Source organism: Kogia breviceps, chromosome X (genome assembly GCF_026419965.1).
Source record: "Kogia breviceps isolate mKogBre1 chromosome X, mKogBre1 haplotype 1, whole genome shotgun sequence".
Lineage (NCBI taxonomy): Eukaryota > Metazoa > Chordata > Mammalia > Artiodactyla > Physeteridae > Kogia > Kogia breviceps.
Genome location: NC_081330.1, coordinates 109,685,357 through 109,706,838, shown reverse-complemented (window position 1 = coordinate 109,706,838; position 21,482 = coordinate 109,685,357). Strand labels below are relative to the sequence as shown.

General features: G+C 38.8%; 1 protein-coding gene and 1 pseudogene across 2 annotated transcripts in view; one reads left to right on the top strand and one right to left on the bottom strand.

The window, feature by feature from the left end:
- The window catches only part of IL1RAPL1 (interleukin 1 receptor accessory protein like 1), a 1,372,082-nt gene that overhangs the window by 781,424 nt on the left and 569,176 nt on the right, over positions 1 to 21,482 (top strand). The window contains exon 1 of one of the 2 annotated variants that reach the window (XM_067024256.1): positions 9,217 to 9,255. The exons of the other annotated variant lie outside the window; for it this stretch is intronic. The gene's annotated coding sequence lies outside the window, so the exon portion shown is untranslated. Of the gene's footprint in view, positions 1 to 9,216; positions 9,256 to 21,482 lie in introns of those variants that run through there. 2 annotated transcript variants of the gene reach the window in all.
- Positions 8,936 to 11,908, bottom strand: LOC131748822 (transcription factor SPT20 homolog pseudogene; annotated as a pseudogene).

Sequence of the window (21,482 nt, the reverse complement as noted above, 5' to 3'; positions counted from 1 at the left end):
TTGAGGTTTTTGGGGGAACTATATAAGTAATATGAATGTGTGCTATAGATCTACTCTACCTTAAGGATGTGTAAGATGTTGGAGAGGGTCAAGTTTAGTTCTGCTTCATCATTTTCTTAATGATTGTAGGCCTTAGCTTTACTGGATGGGTGTTCTCTCCAATTTAAGATTTGACTAAACCCCCAATCCGGAGGCTATCAGACCTGTGCCACCATTAAACCAAGATTGTGGTGACTGAGATTACTGTGTTCAGTAATGCCCTCAGGAAAATGTCTTCAGTGGGCCACTTAATTCTTTGAGCTCTGGTTTTACTTAGATTTTGGCCTAGGATTCTTATGAACTATTTCATTTTGAGGGAAAGAATCTAGTATTTTAACTTAGTTTCATTTCTTGGTCCAAATAACCTAGTTTGCCATATTACTAGAAATAGAACTTCCCCACTCTTTCTTACATAGGAGTTTTCTCAACCAGATTTTCTATTTAACATTTCAGATTTATAGGACATAATTCTCACTCTCATTTCTTGCTACTGTCAGCTTTATTTCTAATCTACATTTTAACTTAATTTTCTCCTTTGGACAATTTCTATCAATCTTACGCACCTTGAAATAGTTACTCTCATTAATATGATAGGGATTTTACAAAAAAATAATCTTTAAATAAAACCTCTGGATGGTTTGGTTGTGTGATTTAAGAATGAATTCATGACTTTGAAGAAGGAGTCAGGACTTGGAAAATTGGGTGAAAGAAAAAGATGTAGTGAGAAACTCATGGGTATTGAGATGATTGATTTAGATTTAGATTTAGATTTAGATTTAGATTTAGATTTAGATTGTCAGGGAATTAAATGAAGCCAGGAAGGAGTTATGGGATATAAGCTGATTAAAAGAGGTAAGACAGGAAGGAATGATGGAGAAATTAGACGCACAGGAGCCCATGTTAACCTTGGAGAATTCTAACCTGTATTCAGATTTTGAAGAAGTCAATTAATGAATATTTGACTATTGACCACATAAATCAGGGCTGTTATCAGGTCTTATCTATAACAAAGGATCTTTTGACCTCAAAAGAATATTTTTGGTACATTTACTCATCAAACCAATACCTAGAAACAACAGAGAAATGGAAAGTTAATAATATGACATCTGATACTTTATAAATTTTTTTCATCTGGAGATAATAGAAAGAATCAGAGAACATCTAAGAATCTGAGAAAGTCTCACCATATTATTCTCATGTCAGATTTTTTTTTTTTTCTCCAGCTATTCTTTCTCGTTCAGAACAGTTTATTGTACTACAAATGAAAAAGGGTATAATATGTGATTATATTATGGAGTATAATATATGAAAAAATATTTGTAAATAATACTTTATCTCTAAATTTCTAAGTTGTTTTAAATGTTTAAAGTTGTACAACCACCATTATTTATTGAGCTACTCCTCTGTCTCTGGCATTATGGTGTTTTGCATATGTTAAGTATTTTTCTATTGAATCCTCAGAAAATCCTGTGAGCTAGAAATTATTATCGCTATTTTATAAGTGAAACTGAGACTCATAGAAAATTAGTAATGCGTAACTTTATGGTTTATGAATGTCTTCCACTTTTATTTACTTTCATGTGCATTTTAACTGTGATCCTCATGTCAAGCCTGTGAGTTAGGTCAGATATTGTTATTCACTTTTTATTAATGAGGGCAAAGCGGCTCAGAGGAGTGAGACTTGCCAACTCAATCAGCACACTGATACAGATGGTGCTCAATCTCAGTGCTTCTAATAAACAATGCATTAATTTTAACACAGTGCCACACTTCTTTAAAAGATAAGTGATGATGATGATTATAACTTTAATGATTGTGCAGAGTTTGGGATTTAGAAAATCATTATTAACCCAGTAACTGTATTTAATAATTTGTATATCTTATATCTAATGCTATGAGAAGAACCCAAGGGATGCATACAATGTGTGAAGAATTCTAGGAAGAATGTAAGAAGTAGACAATATAGTCATAAATAGCAATCTGTATTCCAACAATTTATTTAGCTCTGTCAGATACATTTTTTAAAGATACTTTTCTTTTTCATGTACTCCAATGATTACAACCAGGAAACATTTGTAGCATAAAGCTATCACCCCAAGATAATTATTTATTTCTTTTCGGGTGTCAGAAAAATTTTTGTTTGTAAATTTAGGTGTGATGATCAAAGTCAAAAGGAGTGTGTGAGGTAAACTGTTAAGCTAATGGGCTAAATTGTTTTTTTCATTTTAGATTCTTATTATAGGTAAGAAAGTGTGTCATGAAGCTATAGAATCAGTGGGAACAAAACTATATCTGTTAGCTAGTAATAATTCCAACATTAAAAAGTCATATTCAGTGTAGTTCAACTCTGGAATTTCAAAAATGTTTATAGTAATCCGTTAAAGAGTTTAAATAACTGACCTGAGGTCAGGCAGCTAATAAATTTTGGAGACTGGACTTAAACCCTATCAACCTCACCTTAGCCCCATACTCTAAACCCTGAACACTCCCAATAGGAGATAAGCGTTTCCTTGATTTAAGGTTTGGTAAATTGGACAACTGTGTGTCTTGGGATCATGCTAAAAGTTCGGGGTTTTAGAGTCACTTAAATGTTTCTTAGCCATGTAAGTCTTGGGTAACCCATGGAGTAGATTAGTCACAAAATAATTATAGGAGTCAGAATTAAAATAAAGTTCAGATTAATTATAGCTTACATATTTCACTCTTTTATATTTTTGTTTCCTTTTGGGGCACAAATACAAATTGAATATTTTTAAATTATTTCTGTCAAAACAAATTTTGTAATGCTCATTTTTGTGTTGTTGTTTATAATATTTGGTTGAATTAGGATTTTTACAATTTTAGTTTACCAAGCATAACACTTAAAGTCCAAAGGCTAATCCAATTTTGTATCCCAGAACTTTGGACAATGAGTAGCACATAGTTGCTCAATAAATATTTATTGAATTATGAATATTAATTTGTCTATCAAATATTTTTTCAGCTACTAGACTAAGGCCTTTAATTGAAAAATGTTTCCTTTTAAGAACTGCTCAAATTCTGATACATCTTTCTTCTTAATAGAGTATGTTTCTAAAGCCTCTTGAGTGTTTAAGGGTGTTATTGAATATATGTCAGTAATGCTTAATGGAAAATCTGTTCCTTCGTAAGACAGTGATATGTACCATCCAACATAATGCATTTGTTCCAACTGATGATGATAAAAATATGACTCTCAGAGATGAGAAAGTGTACTATGTCCTAAACCTAGCCAACTACGGCTGACTTCCTCTCTAGAAGTCAGCTACTTGTTGACTGATTTAGGATGGCCGCAGATGGAATAACTGGGGCGGCTAGAATCTAACTCTGTGAGACTTTCATCCTCCAGAGGCTAGCTCAGGTATTTTGTCATGTCAACAGGAGAAGTGCAACAAAGGAAGAAGAGATGTGTCAGTACTGATTTAAGCCCCTGCTTCATGACTTCTAAGATCCCATTGGCCCAAGCACGTCACATAGTGGACTCAGACTCAGAGTGGAGGTTACATGTCCAAGGGTACGGGTACAGGCGGGAGTGAAGAACTGGGACTATTAATACCACGCATTCTTAACTAATTGAATCTAATAAAGTGTATTTGGAATTTCCACTATAACCTTCTCATTCCCTAATTAGAACTGAATCCTAAAAGACAGACTACCTTGAATGATACACACACACACACACACACACACACACACACACACACACACACTTTGTTCATTTTCTGCTTATCCTGTACTTTTTGCTAATATAATTCATTAGCTAAAATATTCATTTCTGTAGAGACTAAGCAAAAGAATAGCAGGCTTTTAAATAGAAATACCACATGGTATGGACTTTGTGTTCAGTATACAAGACAAATATTATCTACATGTTATTTATCAAGTAAAATTTGTGTGTGTGGACATTTTATTTACAAGCATACCTTGCAAGAAAAGCACATTTTTAAAAATAAAAATGAGCTGATCATTCTGCAAACATTCCAGTTGCCTATTATAATGAAATTGTGTTAAGTGTCACTCTTAAAGCAATGGAGATGGCATTTGCATATCAGTTTAATTGCTTTGGATTGAACACTGAAAGATGAGAGCCAGGAGAGCTTATTAAGCTGAAATGAGGGCAACTGATAAAAAAGTGATATTATGTCAACACTACATCTGGAAGTCTTTTGCTATTTCCATTTTAAATCCTAATTGGCAATGTTTCTTAAAATTACCATTGAATGCTACAGTCTTGAAATATAATTTTAAAAATTAGAAGGTTAATGCAGGAATTGTGCTTGATCAATTTGATTTGAAAGCCAAGCTAGAGTTTTTTCTACTTTATTATTTGTTCTTAATGTACTAGGCTGTAAGCTTTTGAAAGGCATTGTCTCATTTATTGCTGTGTCTTTAGGGCTTTGACATTGTCTGTCCTGTTATAGGTGCTCAATAAATATTTGTGAATGAATGAATGCGAAGTATGGCAACCCCATCGTAGTTACTGTTAAGCATTTTAGGTGAGGAGTTGGGCACTGCTGGTTTTGATTGGTGCCTACAATTGTACCCACAGGCTCCTTTCCACTCTGAAACACTGGGTGCTCACTGGCCTCCTCCCACTTTGTATAGGTGAATCATCAGTCATTAAATAAAGTCCTCAGCCACCTACACTGAAGCAGGCTATGTGGAGTGGGGCATGTGTGAGGCAACTTAATTTGCAATTCAGAAGGTCTCCTGTTGAGATGTTTGATTTGGGGCTTGCATTAGCAACTACCATTTGTTGGCTGTGTCCACAGCGTCAGAAAACTGATAACAACATCATTTGATAAATCAGCGATAATGCCGATCTCACTCATTTGCACTGGAGAATTAGCACCACTTCCAGGTGGCCCCCGTTGCTCATCAGAGGGATTTCACATTTGCCAGATAGCCTATATTGTTAGATCATCTGAAACATATCCTCTAACTTTGGTGAGAATAACTCCTCCATTTCAGTCATTCTGGATAATTTACTTTATGGAATGTCTAAGCAGCTTACAAATATTATCTTCTTTAATACTTATAACAACTGTGTGAAAAGGGTCCTATGAAACATCTCCATTTTGCAGATGGAAAAATTGAAGCACAGAGAAGTTAGGTGACTTACCTATGGCCCCACAACTAGTAAGTGGCAAAGCCATGTTTTGAAATTAAAACTGGCTGGCTCCAGAGGGTTGTGCTTTTAACAACAGGGCTATGAACCCGTAGGTGACTGAGGTTCCCCTAAGGACCCTGAAAATGAAGTATTTTGTATGCCACAGTTTTCTTGTTGTTGTTTTAAATTTTTAATTGTGGTAAAAAACATGAAACATAAAATTTATCACCTTAACCATTTTTAAGTATACAGTTCAGTAGTGTTAGGTATAGTCACATTGCTGTACAACAAATTTCTATAACTTTTTCATCTTGCAAAACTGAAACTCTACTCAATGAACAACTCCCCATTTTCCCACCACATCGTTTTTTAAGTCTTGTCATCCCAAACATCTAATAAGACTCCATCAGGCTGTTATCACGTGACAATAACAGGGAAGCAAAGACAGGAGAACATTCTCTTATCTGCATACATTGGTATATGCCCAGAATTCAAAACTTCTAAGAAACATAAATGCACCAAAAATGAGGTGATCTGAAATAAAAAGGAGTGTCTTACTGATTTGTCTTCTTCTTGTTCCTTAGTTTAGCCTTGGAATTTTGTAGAAGGAAACTTGTATGTTATAGTTCATCAGAATGACCTATGACTGAATTGTGAATTCAGGAATATTTTCTTGGTTCAAATCCAAGAAAACAAAAAAAGCTTTGTTTAATTTTCTTATTTCTTATCATCATAACCTCTCCTTAAAGTTAAATTACATTTAAATAAGTAATAATTTTCATTTAGTATTCCTCTGATGTTTTAAAAAGACAATTGTGACATTCAACACAGAGTTAGAGAATATAAATGTACATTACATATGATTATAATCATATATAGTAAAATTTTAACCATTCAAGTAAAAGTACTAACGCTATATAAGTAAATGCAAAGTCATACAATCTATGTTTGAAAAAATAAACAAAAATTTGAAGAGGATGTTTATATTAATTTACCTTTTCAATTCTTTTTTAAATATTTACTACCATGTTTGATTCACAAATAATCCTGTGAAGTAGTTTAAACTGCGCTGTAAAAAAGGATGATATGGAAGTAGACCCAGATCCAGATGGGTGGTACTTAGGCTGAGTACTAAGCTATGAGCAGAGAATGGGAAGGAGTTCCTGCTTGAGGGTGTCCACCAACATATGGAGGTGAGGATGAACATGGCACATTGGGAGCACCAAGAGTTAAGTACTGCCAAAGCCACAGATGTGAATGGGGAAGTGGTAGGAGATGGGAAAGAGATACAAGACAAATCCTGGTCTAAAAAGACCTTGTATAGCTAAACAGAATAGTTTGAATTTGATTCCACAGAGTATGCAGATTCGGGGAAGGATATTAAGCAAAGGAGTGTGACTTGGTCAGAAATGTCACAGATGCAAATATTTTATCATGAATCCATTTGCTAGTGTCAGGACTCATTCAAGGTGGGTGATTGTTCAGCTATTAAGAAGGAAGCCTGAGAATTTCTCTAGGCATCCCTCAAAGTTAGAGTAGAAACAGTTAGGGATAAGAAGCGTATGCAGATAGATTTTCTATTTTTTAAGTTATTTAATACTTGGTAATTACTTCAGTTACTTTGTGAATTATTCTAACACCAAACAGTAAAGGTTCTAATGGGATCAGGAAAAAGATGAATGTCATCATATTTGGACATGTTAAATGAAAGATGTTTACCAGTCATCCAAGGGGATGTCTCAAATAGCAAATATCATTACAATAAAATTAAGTCTTTCAACACAAATAACTATTAACAAATCTATTTTTCTGATATTTTCAAATATCCTATTCTTTTCAAGCAAACTTCAATTCCAGAAAATCAGGAAGATGACATTTTTGAGTGATATAAATGTTTACACTTACATATAAAATATTTTAAAAGTATTTTCCACATGTATGAATTTACTCAGGTTTTTGGAGGGGAGCGCATTTGAACTAGTCATTTAGTTTCTTACCTTACATTCTTATCCTAAAATATATTGTTTAGGAGCTACAGAAATAATTTTTTTCAATTAGCATATATATTTAAAGATATTTTCATATCAGAATTATTCATTCTTTCCCCTATAATTCCCCGTTGTCATTTTTTTCAGTTTATCTAAACTTATTTTTATTCACTCATCTGTTACAAGTCAAGAAACTTTTACCCTGTCTCTCTTGTGATTATTATCCTGTCTGATGGAGACAAAATAATTGAGACAGAATAGAGGAGCAAGATGAATGGCAGACAGCAGGTGCATTTGTATACTATGAAGTGTTTGCAAAATAATAAGCACCACATGAAAAATACATTTGAAGAATATTGTCTGGCAAATGATATTGAGTTATATATCCAAATTGTCCCTCAATTACTGAAGAACGAATTACAAATGCCTAATGCATTTAGTCTTATCAGACAGAGAGAGAACTCACCATGTAGTGCATCTAGTTAGAGTAAAAAGCTACTGTTTATTAAGAAAGGATTAAAATATTTACCTATATGTATAATCTGAAAACCTAAGGAATATATAACAATATATTTAACTATTTGTAGTTAACTTGAAAACCTAAGAAATATACATCTATAAGAAATAAGGAGGGCTTCCCTGGTGGCACAGCAGTTAAGAATCTGCCTGCCAATGCAGGGGACACAGGTTCGAGCCCTGGTCCGGGAGGATCCCACATGGTGCGGAGCAGCTGGGCCCATGTGCCACAACTACTGAGCCTGAGTTCTAGAGCCCGCGAGCCACAACTACTGAAGCCCTCGTGTCACAAGTACTGAAACCCGTGTGCCTAGAGCCCATTCTCCACAGCAAGAGAAGCCACCACAATGAGAAGCCCGTGCACCACAGCGAGGAGTGGCCCCCGCTCACTGCAACTAGAGAGAGCCCGCACTCAGCAATGAAGACCTAAAGCAGCCAAAAATAAATAAAAAGATAAATAACTAAACCAATAAATTAAAAAATAAATAAATAAGGCATATATAAATATAAGGAACCTAAGGAATAAACATATAATAATAATATATATATTATTTATATATATTATTATATTATTATTATATTATTATATATATTATTATATATATTATATATATTATTATATATATAATAATATATAATACATAAAGATATAATTTGAAAACCTAAGGAATGCATATATAAATATATATATTTTTGCTTATTTTTATTTTAAGTCTGGTGTGTGGGGGTTTTTTTGAGGAATTAAACTTCCATGGCATATTTGCCATTGATCATAAAGTTGACTTTTATATAATGTAACAAAACTATCATTTGCACTAATATTATTACTATAGTTTATTTTCAGCTTAAGTACTTATGCTTATTTCTTTCAAATATTTAATATTTTATTAATTTAAAGTTAACTTGAATTTCAGTATTTAATATATCTTACATTAGCCCTGACAATAAACTTAAGAAGTAGGTATAATTATTTACATGTTTATAAACAAGGAAATGGAGATTCAGAGAAGTCAGGCAATAAGCTTGAGGTCAGTAAATTGCAGACATGGGATTCTGACATAGTGGTTAGCACCATAGCCCATTTTTTTTCAGTAAATCATTTCCCTGTATTTTTTTTTAAATGCATAGAGCTGTGCTTTTGTATAATTTGTACACCTACCAATGTAACATACTGAGACATTAAGCACCAAAATGGAGTGAAACTTAGAAACCCTTTGATCCAATACTCTTATGTTTTAGAAAAGATTAAAAAGTAATGCAAGACTCAGGGCTTTGGAGGGGTTGGTGTGCTTCCCTTCATTTTACCTTCTGACTGGCTTGCTGTATGCTCACTAGGTGGAGGGGGCTGAGCTGTCTGGGCTGCTACTGTTGTCACAGCCACTGAGCACTGCAAGATTCTGAACACTATTGGCTGAGGCTGCGGCTGCAGCTGCAGCTGCAAGGCAGAGGAGAGCTGAGATCCCTGCTGAGGGAGGTTTGGCCCTGGGTGGCTCTGGGCAGAGCCCAGCCGAGACAACACAGCTACCTGGGGCTGCAGAAAACCCTCCACTTCATTGAGGTTAATGGCCGTCGCTTGCTGAGCAGGTAAGTCCGTTCTCTGACTGACCGAACCTTGTACAGGAGCCTGTGGCACTGGCTGCTGAGGATGCGAAGTTGTGGGTTGTTGAAGTTGTTGCTGTGGAATCAGGTGGTAGAAGCACTGCTGCTGTGGCTGCTCCTGGGCCTGCTGCTGGGTGTTCAAAATGAGTGAGTCTGGTGGAAGCTGGAGTAGAGCTAAGGGACTGCGACTGGAAGCTTTTTTAACAATAAATTGAACACCTCCTTGAGAAGGAGCCGGTGGTGAAGCAGGCAGCACGTTTGGTGGCTGAGCACTTGCAGGCTGCTGGCCAGTCTTGATCCTTGTTCGTTGGTGGCCAAGAGTGATTCCTCCAGGCAGGGGGCTAGGCTTGATCCCTGTTGGTTGGTGGTCAAGCCTGATTCCTCTGGGCAAGGGGCTGCGCTTTCTCCCTGTAGACAGATGGCCCGGTCCGATCCCTGTGGGCAGGGGACCAGGCTTGACCCCTGTTAGTTGGTGGCCAAGAGTGATTCCTCCAGGCAGGGGGCTAGGCTTGATCCCTGTTGGTTGATGGTCAAGGCTGATTCCTCTGGGCAAGGGGCTGTGCTTTCTCCCTGTAGACAGATGGCCCGGTCCGATCCCTGTGGGCAGGGGGCCAGGCTTGACCCCTGTTGGTTGGTGGCCAAGAGTGATTCCTCCAGGCAGGGGGCTAGGCTTGATCCCTGTTGGTTGGTGGTCAAGCCTGATTCCTCTGGGCAAGGGGCTGCGCTTTCTCCCTGTAGACAGATGGCCCGGTCTGATTCCTGTGGGCAGGGGGTCAGGCTTGATCCCTGTTGGTTGGTGGCCAAGAGTGATTCCTCCAGGCAGGGGACCAGGCTTGCTCCCTGGAGACAGGTGGCCAAGTCTGATCCCTGTGGGCAGGGGGCCAGGCTTGATTCCTGTGGGAAGTTGACGGAGCATGATTCCTGCAAGAGCTGTGGCCCCAGTGGTAGAGTCATGCATGGGCTTGGAGCCTCTTCCCGAGGCCTGGCATCCTTCACCAGAGTACACCACTGTGGTGATCTTCAGGCCAGATGATAGGGCAAAAACTTGGGTCCTTTGTGATGAGCCCGCAGTGGACAGGGCCGTGGCAGGAAGCAAGCTAACTTGATTCACCTCCGCAGAGAATTTCTGGGAAGGACTTGGTGGCTTAGGAGCAGGGGCAGAAGATGGAGATTTATGAGAGCTGCTTGCCTGCTGTGAAGTGAAACTGTCACCACTGGAGCTCCTTCCTGAGTTCAAGGGAAGTGTGATGGGTCGAGGTGGATGTTTGGCTCCCTTGTCAGGCACTGAAGACTGAACCGACCCAGTCTTAGGCTGTTCTGTTTCTTTCCCTGGAGAAGGTTGCCTGAGACCAGTTGAGTCACCGGAGCTGTGTGATACCTGCACTGGACACTGGGCACTCTTTTGGACCAATTCCTTGGACTGACTGACCACCCTCACCACATCAGTCTTTGGCCCTGGCACAAAACTATAGGAATGGTCATCTGTGGAGGACTGCAGGAGAGACAGCTGTCTCTCATGTCTGACTTTTTTAGGGGAGCTTCTTTGTCCAGAGATAAGTGGATCATTAAGTGACTGCAAGATCAGCTTTGTTGTCTGGGACTGACTGCCCTCTTCACACCCAAATACAGAACCATCTTGTACCTCATGGGTTGGCCAGACTGTTGATTGTGAGTCATCATATTTGACAGATTTCTTCCCTTTAGCATATTTCTCCACGTCCACTTCAGAAGGTACGGCCAAGTCACAGGGTCTCTGTTTCCACGTATCTACACAACTTCCTGCCTTAAAAGTTTTGAGGCCGTAATCCCCACCGGTTTTACTTTCTCTTAATTTTTTGCAGGAAGTCAGGTCTCTTAGCTCAGGAGGAGGTGGACAAGACGGCTCCTGCTGCCTATTCAGAGAGGCCATAGAATACCTCTTGAAGCTCCTTTTCATGGGAAGAGTGTTCAGCTTTTGTTTGTTATAGAGCAGTCTGTTTTCAGTGCAAACTACTGATACAGAAGGGTCTAGACACAGTGGTTCAGCTGTAGCTAAGATCAGTTGGCTCTCAAGCAAAAGTTTGTCCTCCTGGGTCCAATTCTGATTATCGCTGGCTATGGCCTCTACATCGCAGGCTAAAGTCTGCATCGTGGGACGTAAGAGAATATGCCTGCTTTGGTAATGGGGAGGTTCCCTGTCGCTGGACTGCCTGTAGTCCCGTATTTCTGCTATGACACACCCACGATGAAAAACATTAACCTGAGACTTTTCCAGGAAATCCACCAAAACGGGAGGTAATTCTTCTGCATCCAAGTATTCGAGCAATTCCCCTTCTTCATAGGGCAGTCGGATGCTCTCTGAAGATGACCCATTTTCCCCTTTGAGCATCAGCGAATAGCCCTCCTTTCCTGGGTACAGGTTGACCACCAAACACGGCAACGACTCTCTCCTACGAAGCTTCTCTAACAGGTTCACATTGCTTCTTAATTCCTCCGTAACCCCAGGCTCCTTTTCCCATTCTTCAACATAAGCGTCATAAAGTTTTTCACACAGAGACTTTTCCCCATTAGATGAGTATTGCCCTTTTGGAGGTCTCTGTTGGGCACTTGCAATGACATACTCCACACGATCCAAAGCTCTTTCTGGAGGCTGTTGCATTTTGGTACAAAATAGGGGCCCTAAAAGAAGAGAAAACGTTAAGCATTATTGACGAAGTGGGTGAAAATCGCCTTTCATACGGATGTGTAATTCTGCAAGCTTCCCCAACTCCACAGTGGAACCACCAGCCTAACTTCCGTATGGACACCAAGAAACCCGCCTCCATGGAAGTGCTACACAAAATTCTTGTGAATTTCTGAAAATACCTGTATCTGTAGGGGCGGCAGCCTCTGAGATAGGTCTGGCCTCGCCTTGCGTTGTTGATCCTGGCTAAACCAGAAGTCATTGCGGGGGCTGGATGGGCTTCCGTGCGCCTGCGTGCGTCTGCGTGCGTCTGCGTGCGTCTGCGTGCGTCTGCATATGCCTGCGCAGTGGGCTGTCCTTTGGCCTGCGCTTCTTGTTCGCCTACCTGTATTTCTTACTGGAGAGTCGGGCCAGGCATCCACATACGGTCTGTGCAGTTGTGCAAGATAAACGCAAAAAATGTGTTTTAGGAATTGAGGCAGTGTTATTACTTTTTTAATATGTAAATTCAGAACTTTTATTTCAGCAAAGTTTTCTTGAATCATTGTCTGAAAAATCTTTCTTCTGTTTCTTTGATTTGCTTTTTTCCCTTCAAGGATTTCACTTACAAGTATGTCGGATAATCTCTTCCTGCCTTTTCTATCATATTCTTTCTAAAGCGTTTTGTATTACTTTATTTTCTTGTCTCTTTTCTCTTCTATCCTTTATGATCCTATGTTAATTGTGGGTATACCTCTTCTCCCTCCGGAACTCTATTAGTTTTGTATTGCTGCCAAAACAAATTACCACGAACTTGGTGGCTTAAAACAATACCTGTTTTTGTTGGTTTGTTTTTCTCCTCATAGTTCTGCAAGTCAGAACACACAGCAGTGTCAGTTTAGGGTCTCAGAAGTCCAAAATCAAATTTGCCTGGGCTAGGCTTCTTAACTGGAGGATCTGGAGAACAATCCACTTGTAAGCTCTTTCAAGTAGTTGGCCAAAGTCAGAAGTGCTTATAGGATTAAATTTCTTTTTTTTTTTTTTTTTTTTTTTTTGCCAGTTGTCTGTCAGGGGCCACTCTCAGCTGTTAAAAGTTGCTCCCATTCTTTGGCAAGTGTCTTCCTCCATACTCAAGCCAGTGATGGCATATTGAATCCTGTTTATGCTTCTCACACCTCTGACTTACACTTCTGTCACCAGGTGGAGAAGATTCTATGCTTCTAAGGGCCCATGTGGATAATTCAGGATAATAGTCCCTATTTTAAGTTAATGGTGCCACGTAGCATACTATAATGACAGGAGTGGTAACTCGTTATTTTCACATGTTCTGAGAATTAGAGTGGATCATATTTCACTGGCCATTTTAGCAATTCTGCCTATCATAGGTACTTTGTAATTTAATCCTCATTTATTCCCTGTTTCTCCTGAGTTTGACTAGCTCCTGTTTCATACTTCATGTTGTTTGTTCTTTTGTCTTTGAAGTTTAAAAAAAAAGTTTATGATTCCAATTCTGCAATGCTTTAAGTATAAAATTCCTGTTGGAGGGTCAAGTTACATTTTTCCTCTGCTTTGTGCAAGTGTGGATTTGGACGTGTGCAGATGTGTTCTGCAATGGTTTCATCTGCTGAATCGATTCTCATTTTTTGGCTTTTTTTCCCCCTGAACCAGCAATAGAAGACACTTTGAAGTGGGTAGGTTAGGGAGATTGCATGGCTTACTTGATTTCATGTTTTAAGGTCACTTTCTTTTGCTGCCATTGCGATACATAGATTTTATTATTGTTAATGTTGGTGGTTGTGGTGGTATTTTTAACAAATTGTACATTTTTTTCACAAGTCTCATTTCTTCTGATTCTTTGTCACAGTCTTCGTTCATTAGAGCCCTTTATCTTCAGTCAGTTCCTTTTTTCCCTTCACCACTAAGTCTTAGAAGCACATGCTTCCTCTCAAAGGTACCTCACTCTTCCTAAGAAGGGATGAACACCTCTGGTCCTGTGCTTTTTCTATACCCCTTTCTTTTGATTTCCCAGTAACCAGTGCTCTAATATACCTGGTCTCAGATCATTTCTCAGTATTTCTCATCTCACAGTTTGACCTCAGAAGTCGCTTACAAATTAATAAAAATAAGATCATTAACCGAGGAGAAGTAAAAAGTCAAGATGACAGGTCACAAAATAAGGAATACAAATGCTATTTAAGTATATGAAAAAATCTTCAACCTCACAATTAATAGAATTGCAAGTTAAGACAAAAATAAAAGACCATATCTTTACCTATTAGATTGCCAGAGATGAAAACACTTCATAGCTTACCATGTTAGCTAATGGTATGAGGAAACAGGCCCTCTCAAATATTGTTGTTGAGGGTGCTAATTGGTCCAATTCCTGTGGATAACAAATAACCTAGTGATAGGATTTGCCCCCCAGGATTGGCTTCAGGGTGGCTGGGGCTCATAGTTGGGGATTTTTCACCATTGGTGTGTACTCATTAACAATTTACATACTTTTCAATTTTTTTTAAAAAGTGCAACATTTACCCTGTTACTTTGTACACCACTAGCACACAACTGGATCCATCAGTGGGGTGCAGCAATTTTTCCTTCTGAATAGGTAACATAAAAGTGCTCAAGAGGAAACAAATAAAATGGACAAAAACCTAAGGAAATTCCGGTATTTAAGGGGAAATGAGAAAATGAATCGAGGTACAAAAGGAAAAGACCCTCTGGTAAAAACTCAAGGTGAATGGACATAAATAAAATTAAATTTTCATATTGTGCTCAACCCAGATAACAGAGGAAAGCCAGGTTATTGATAACTCTAGTAACAACATTTTCTGAGGAATACTAGTGAAGAAACTCAGACCATAGTAGAGAAAGGGATGGATGGGCCTGTGTTGAGAAAGTGAGGAGAATAGTTCACACTACCACTGAAACATTTTTATTAGTGAAGGGAAAGAGGTAAATCATAGGTAGATATAGAGGACACACACATGCACATGAACATAGAATATCTCTGTGTAAAATCAGTCAATAATGCACCCACAGATCAGGGAAATATAACATGCATAATGATATTATCAATAATATTATTTTGGAATTTTGGGAAAGGATGTAAGCCCTCATGTAGACTTTTGTTTGACAAATGAGAAACTAACATACCCAAAGCCACAATTCAGATTAATAACTTATTCATGTTATGTGCTTTATACATTATAGACTTAATAAATGGTAAATAAAAACATCAGTAACTGCAAAGTCAAATTATGCAGTGATGCTTTGTACAATTTGGATACCAAATAAATCCATATTAATAAAGAAAACTAGAAGCCAGAAGCAATGTAATAGCTTTTGCAAATTAGTCGCCAAGGTGGTCAGTTACTGTTGTATTTAATAGGCTAGTGAACAGAAGGGTTTTGAGAGTGGGAGTGATTACAGTGCTGTTACTTAAATTGTAGCTTTGAGAAAGCACTCAAGGAAAAGATGTCTAGTTAATCATTATGATATTCTTCATGTATGTATGAAGAATAATTTGGGAAAACCCTGCATCCTGATAAGATTGAATATAACATGGTTGAATTCCTCCATTCCATAAGGGTTCTCTCTCCCTTTTGTTTTCTTGCTTGCTATTACCATAATGGACTTTTAAGGAAAGAGCAGATTTTGTCACTGGAAATCATGTATACAGTAGAGCCATTTTCAGTACTTTGTAACAGTTGTTTTATGTGAGAAGAACATTAGAGATAATCTTATAGTATTGGCAGGAAAGTATTTTGATAGCTGAGTGTTACAAAGTCTCCTGTGTAATTATTCCACCTCCCCTCTGACTAGGGATAAGTGTTTTACATATGACCCATACTTCTGGAAATACTGAATTTCAAAATGTCTGTTCTATGTTGACATCCGCAAATATTTAACTATCCAGTTCTAGAATCCCCTTGGTGATTCATTCCTCTAAAACTAAGAGAGCAGAGCTAATAACAAGCCCTCATTCATGGTGATGTGGTGATTTATTTATTTATTCATTCATTTATTCATTCATTCATTCATTCATGTATCTATCTCCCTACTGCTGCATCTAGGGAGGCCTTCACATCAATGGCAGCTCTTTCTGGCAATAATATGAGGCAAGTGTAACTGAATATCAAAATGTATGAGACTTCACTCCCAGAAAGAGTGTTCTATTCATATTGAGCCTTTCTATAAAAATGAAAAGTTGGATCTGGATAACAGAATTGGAGGAGGGCTATATTTGCAGTAAGATAAGGAGATTAAATATAAAGAGCTATAGGATTTATCTCTTTTATGAGTTGTTGCTGGAAAGGAGCCTAAGCTTTTAAAAAGTGGTGACCTTGATATAAATTCCATATTTAACCAGTGGTGAAAATATTATGAAGAATGAAGAGGATGTGGAAGAACATCAGGCATAAGTGTGAAGATTCAAGAGATGCAGTGAGGTTGACAATCTAAGCTGTTAAACCATCAGAGCAGAAAATGATAACATCAATAAATCATACTATGTAACAGTTTGTCCATTAGGAAGTGATTTTATATCAGGATGTTATTTACTTCTCACAACAACTCTATGAGGTTAAGGATCCTTATAATTTTATGATCAGGTAACTGAAGTTCAGAGAAGATAAGTTATTTGTCCATGGTCACACAGCTTGTTAGTGGATTCTTCTGCCCTTGCAAATGTCCTCTTCTTTTTGTAATTCTTTATCACATTTTGATAAAGATGCGACCCATTCATATTTTGCTTTTAACTTTTAATCATATCTCTAATATCACTCCATGGCATTACATTCTGCCCACCTGAGTGTAAAGTATTTTATTCCTGTATTCTTTGTTGACAAGAATCCATAGTCTAATTGTCACATTCTACCATGTTTATATTTATAAAGATATACAAATCATTAGCCCATTTCCTTTTCTCTGAAAATGGCCTATTTAAACCATTTGTTCTTTTAGTGAATTATAGGTGATTCAGATTAATGGCTCTTCTTTCTAGTCAAAAAATCTAAAAATTGCAGTTGACTGGAATTGATACTAAAATTGCCTAAAAAGTATTGAAAAGAAACCAACTGTGAAATGTGCATAAATTATATAGAGTAAAAAAGTCTCTTCCCCCAAACATCTAATTCTACCTTTAAATTAAATTAACTCACAGTTAAATTCTGTTCTCCCCCCCATTTTTGTTTTCGATATAGAAATAAAAGGCTTTCATCACAGATAGGAAAATGCAAAAGTAGCTTAATTTATTAAATGCACCATGTTTAAAGAGTGTTATATGTAATATTTGCAAATGTAGAAATATATTTTTTTAACCTTTTTTTTTAACCTCAGGGGAGACTTGTAGGAATTAAGCACTCGGATATTTGTTTCCTTAACCACTGTATAGGCCAGGATCTAGTCAGCTAAAGCAAATTCTTTATAAGCAGTTCAGTAGGGAGAATTTAATGTGGTAAATGGGTTATAAATATGTTAGAAGAACTGAAATGGCAGGACATAGGCAGTCCAGGGGTTAGCAACCATCCCTATGTCTGAAGGGAAGAAGAAAGGAAGGAAGTGGTGTTAACAAACGCAGAAGCTGAAACAACTGATCCTCTCTTGGAAAAATCCAACCTGGAAGTCAGCTGGCAGGAGAGCGTGGGAAATGGAGGACATATTTATGGGGTAAAGTGGTAAACAAGCAGATAAGACTCCCTTTCCCATGGTACTTACACTGTATGGAAGGGAAAATATATACCTGTATAAAGAAAATCAGGAAAATATCACTTAGTGATAATTGATAGGATAGATATAAAATAGAGTGGTATACTGAAGAATTATAAGCCTTTATTTTCATGCATTTTTTGTATTAATTTGATTTTATTCAAAGTGCATTGAGATAATATTTACCTTAATTTTTGAGCACCCCTCCCTCACTGGCGTCACACTAATTCCACTGGGATAAGACTAATGTTTCAAAGGGCTTCTAGCTGTTTTGCTTGAGCAACTAGGTGAATGGTGTGTTTATCAGTGAGATAGGGGAGACTAGGGTAAGAGTAGATTTGAGGGTAGAAGTAAAGATTTATTTGTGGGTCATGTTAGAGCTAAAGAAATTTTTTAGATTTCAATTGAGTATGATAAATAGGCAACTGGATATATAAATCTAGAGTTCAGATAGAGGTGAGAGCTGGAGATACAATTACAGGACACAACAGAGAGTTGATATTTAATGTGAGGGTTAAATGAGATTATATAGAGGGAGATTAAATGAGATAATGCATATAAAGATTTTTTAAAACGATAGCGAGTAAGACGCAGAGATCACCTTCCTCCCCACAGATACATCAGAAATACATCTACACGTGTAACTGCTCCTATAGAACACCCACCGAACGCTGGCAGAAGACCTCAGACCTCCCCAAAGGCAAGAAACACCCCACGTACCTGGGTAGGGCAAAAGAAAAAAGAATAAAGGGAGACAAAAGAATAGGGACGGGACCTGCACCAGTGGGAGGGAGCCGTGAAGGAGGAAAGGTTCCCACACACTAGAAGCCCCTTCACAGGCGGAGACTGCGGGTGGCGGAGCGGGGAAGCTTCGGAGCCACGGAGGAGAGCGCAGCCACAGGGGTGCGGAGGGCAATGCGGAGAGATTCCCGCAGAGGATCAGTGCCGACCAGCACTCACCAGCCCGAGAGTCTTGTCTGCTCACCCGCCAGGGCAGGCAGGGGCGGGGAGCTGAGGCTCGGGCTTCGGTCCGATCCCAGGGAGAGAACTGAGGTTGGTGGCGTGAACACAGCCTGAAGGGGGCTAGTGCGCCACGGCTGGCCGGGAGGGAGTCTGGGAAAAAGTCTGGAGCTGCCGAAGGGACAAGAGACTTTTTCTTGCCTCTTTGTTTTCTGGTGCGCGAGGAGAGGGGATTCAGAGCGCTGCTTAAAGGAGCTCTGGAAACGGGCTCCAGCTGCAGCTATCAGCGCGGACCCCAGAGACGAGCATGAGACGCTAAGGCTGCTGCTAACGCCACCAAGAAGCCTGTGTGCGAGCACATGTCACTCTCCACACCTCCCCTCCCGGGAGCCTGTGCAGCCCGCCACTGCCAGGGTCCTGGGGTCCAGAGACAACTTCCCCGGGAGAACACACGGCGTGCCTCAGGCTGGTGCAATGTCATGCTGGCCGCTGCCGCCACAGGCTCGCCCTGCATCTATACCCATCCTTCCCCCCGGCCTGAGTGAGCCAGAGCCTCCGAATCAGCTGCTCCTTTAACCCCGTCCTGTTTGAACGAAGAGCAGATGCCCTCAGGCGACCTACACTTAGAGGTGGGGCCAAATCCAAAGCTGAACCCCAGGAGCTGTGCGAACAATGAAGAGAAAGGGAAATCTCTCCCAGCAGCCTCAGCAGCATAGGATTCAAGCTCCACAATCAACTTGATGTACCATGCATCTGTGGAATACCTGAATAGACAACAAATCATCCCAAATTGAGGAGGTGGACTTTGGGAGCAAGATATATTATTTTTTTCCACTGTATAGCTTTGCTTTCACCATTTGTCCTAGAGTTCTGACTGTCCGTTTTTGTTTTGTTTTGTTTTGTTTTTTACTTTTTGAATTTTTTCTTCTTAATAATTATTTTTTATTTTAATAACATTTTATTTTATCCTACTTTATTTTATCCTCTTTCTTTCTCTTTCATTCTTTCTTTCCTTCCTTCCTTCCTCCTTCCTTCCTTCCTCCCTCCCTCCCTCCCTCTCTCTCTTTCTTTCTTTCTTTCTTTCTTTCTTTCTTTCTTTCTTTCTTTCTTTCTTTCTTTCTTTCTTTCTTTCATTTTTTTCTCCCTTTTATTCTGAGCCGTGTGGATTAAGGGCTCTTGGTGCTCCAGCCAGGCTTCAGGGCTGTGCCTCTGAGGTGGGAGAACCAACTTCAGGAAACTGGTCCACAATAGACCTCCCAGCTCCAAGTAATATCAAATGGCGAAAATCTCCCAGAGATCTCCATCTCAATACCAAGACCCAGCTTCACTCAACAACCAGCAAGCTACAGTGCTGGACACCCTATGCCCATCAACTAGCGAGACAGGACTACAGCCCCATCCATTAGCAGAGAGGCTGCATAAAATCCTAATAAGGCTACCGACACCCCAAAACACACCACCAGACCTGGACCTGCCCACAAAAAAAAGACAAGATCCAGCCTCATCCACCAGAACACAGACACTAGTCCCCCCAACCAGGAAACCTACTCAACCCACAGAAGCAACCTTAGCTACTGGGGACAGACACCAAACACAATGGGAACTATGAACCTGCAGCCTGCAAAAAGGAGACCCCAAACACAGTAAGCAAAATGAAAAGACAGAAAAACAAACAGCAGACGAAGGAGCAAGGTAAAAACCCATCAGACCTAACAAAAGAATAGGAACTAGGCAGTCTACCTGAAAAAGAATTCAGAATAATGATAGTAAAGATGATCCAAAATCTTGGAAACAGAATAGACAAAATGCAAGAAACATTTAACAAGGACCTAGAAGAACTAAAGAGGAAGCAAGCAATGATGAACAATACAATAAATGAAATAAAAAATATTCTAGATGAGAACAATAGCAGAATAACTCAGGCAGAAGAACGGATAAGTGACCTGGAAGGTAAAATACTGGAAATAACTACTGCAGAGCAGAATAAAGAAAAAAGAGTGAAAGAAACTGAGGACAGTCTCAGAGACCTCTGGGACAACATTAAACACACCAACATTTGAATTATAGGGGTCCCAGAAGAAGAAGAGAAAAAGGAAGGGACTGAGAAAATATTTGAAGAAATTATAGTTGAAAACTTCCCTAATATGGGAAAGGAAATAGTGAATCAAGTCCAGGAAGCACAGAGAGTCCCATACAGGGTAAATCCAAGGAGAAACATGCCAAGACACATGTTAATCAAACTATCAAAAATTAAATACAAAGAAAACATAGTAAAAGCAGCAAGGGAAAAACAACAAATAACACACAAGAGAATCCCCATAAGGTTAACAGCTGAACTTTCAGCAGAAACTCTGCAAGCCAGAAGGGAGTGGCAGGACATATTTAAAGTGATGAAGGAGAAAAACCTACAACCAAGATTACTCTACCCAGCAAGGATCTCATTCAAATTTGATGGAGAAATTAAAACCTTTAGAGACAAGCAAAAGCTGAGAGAGTTCAGCACCACCAAACCAGCTTTACAACAAATGCTAAAGGAACTTCTCTAAGTGGGAAACACAAGAGGAGGAAAAGACCTACAATAACAAACCCGAAACAATTAAGTAAATGGTAATAGGAACATACATATCGATAATTACCTTAAAAGTAAATGAATTAAATGCTCCCACCAAAAGACACAGACTGGCTGAATGGATACAAAAACAAGACCCTTATATAAGCTGTCTACAAGAGACCCATGTCAGACCTAGGGACACATACAGACTGAAAGTGAGGGGATGGAAAAAGATATTCCATGCAAATGGAAATCAGAAGAAAGCTGGAGTAGCAATTCTCATATCAGACAAAATAGACTTTAAAATAAAGACTATTACAAGAGACAAAGAAGGACATTACATGATGATCA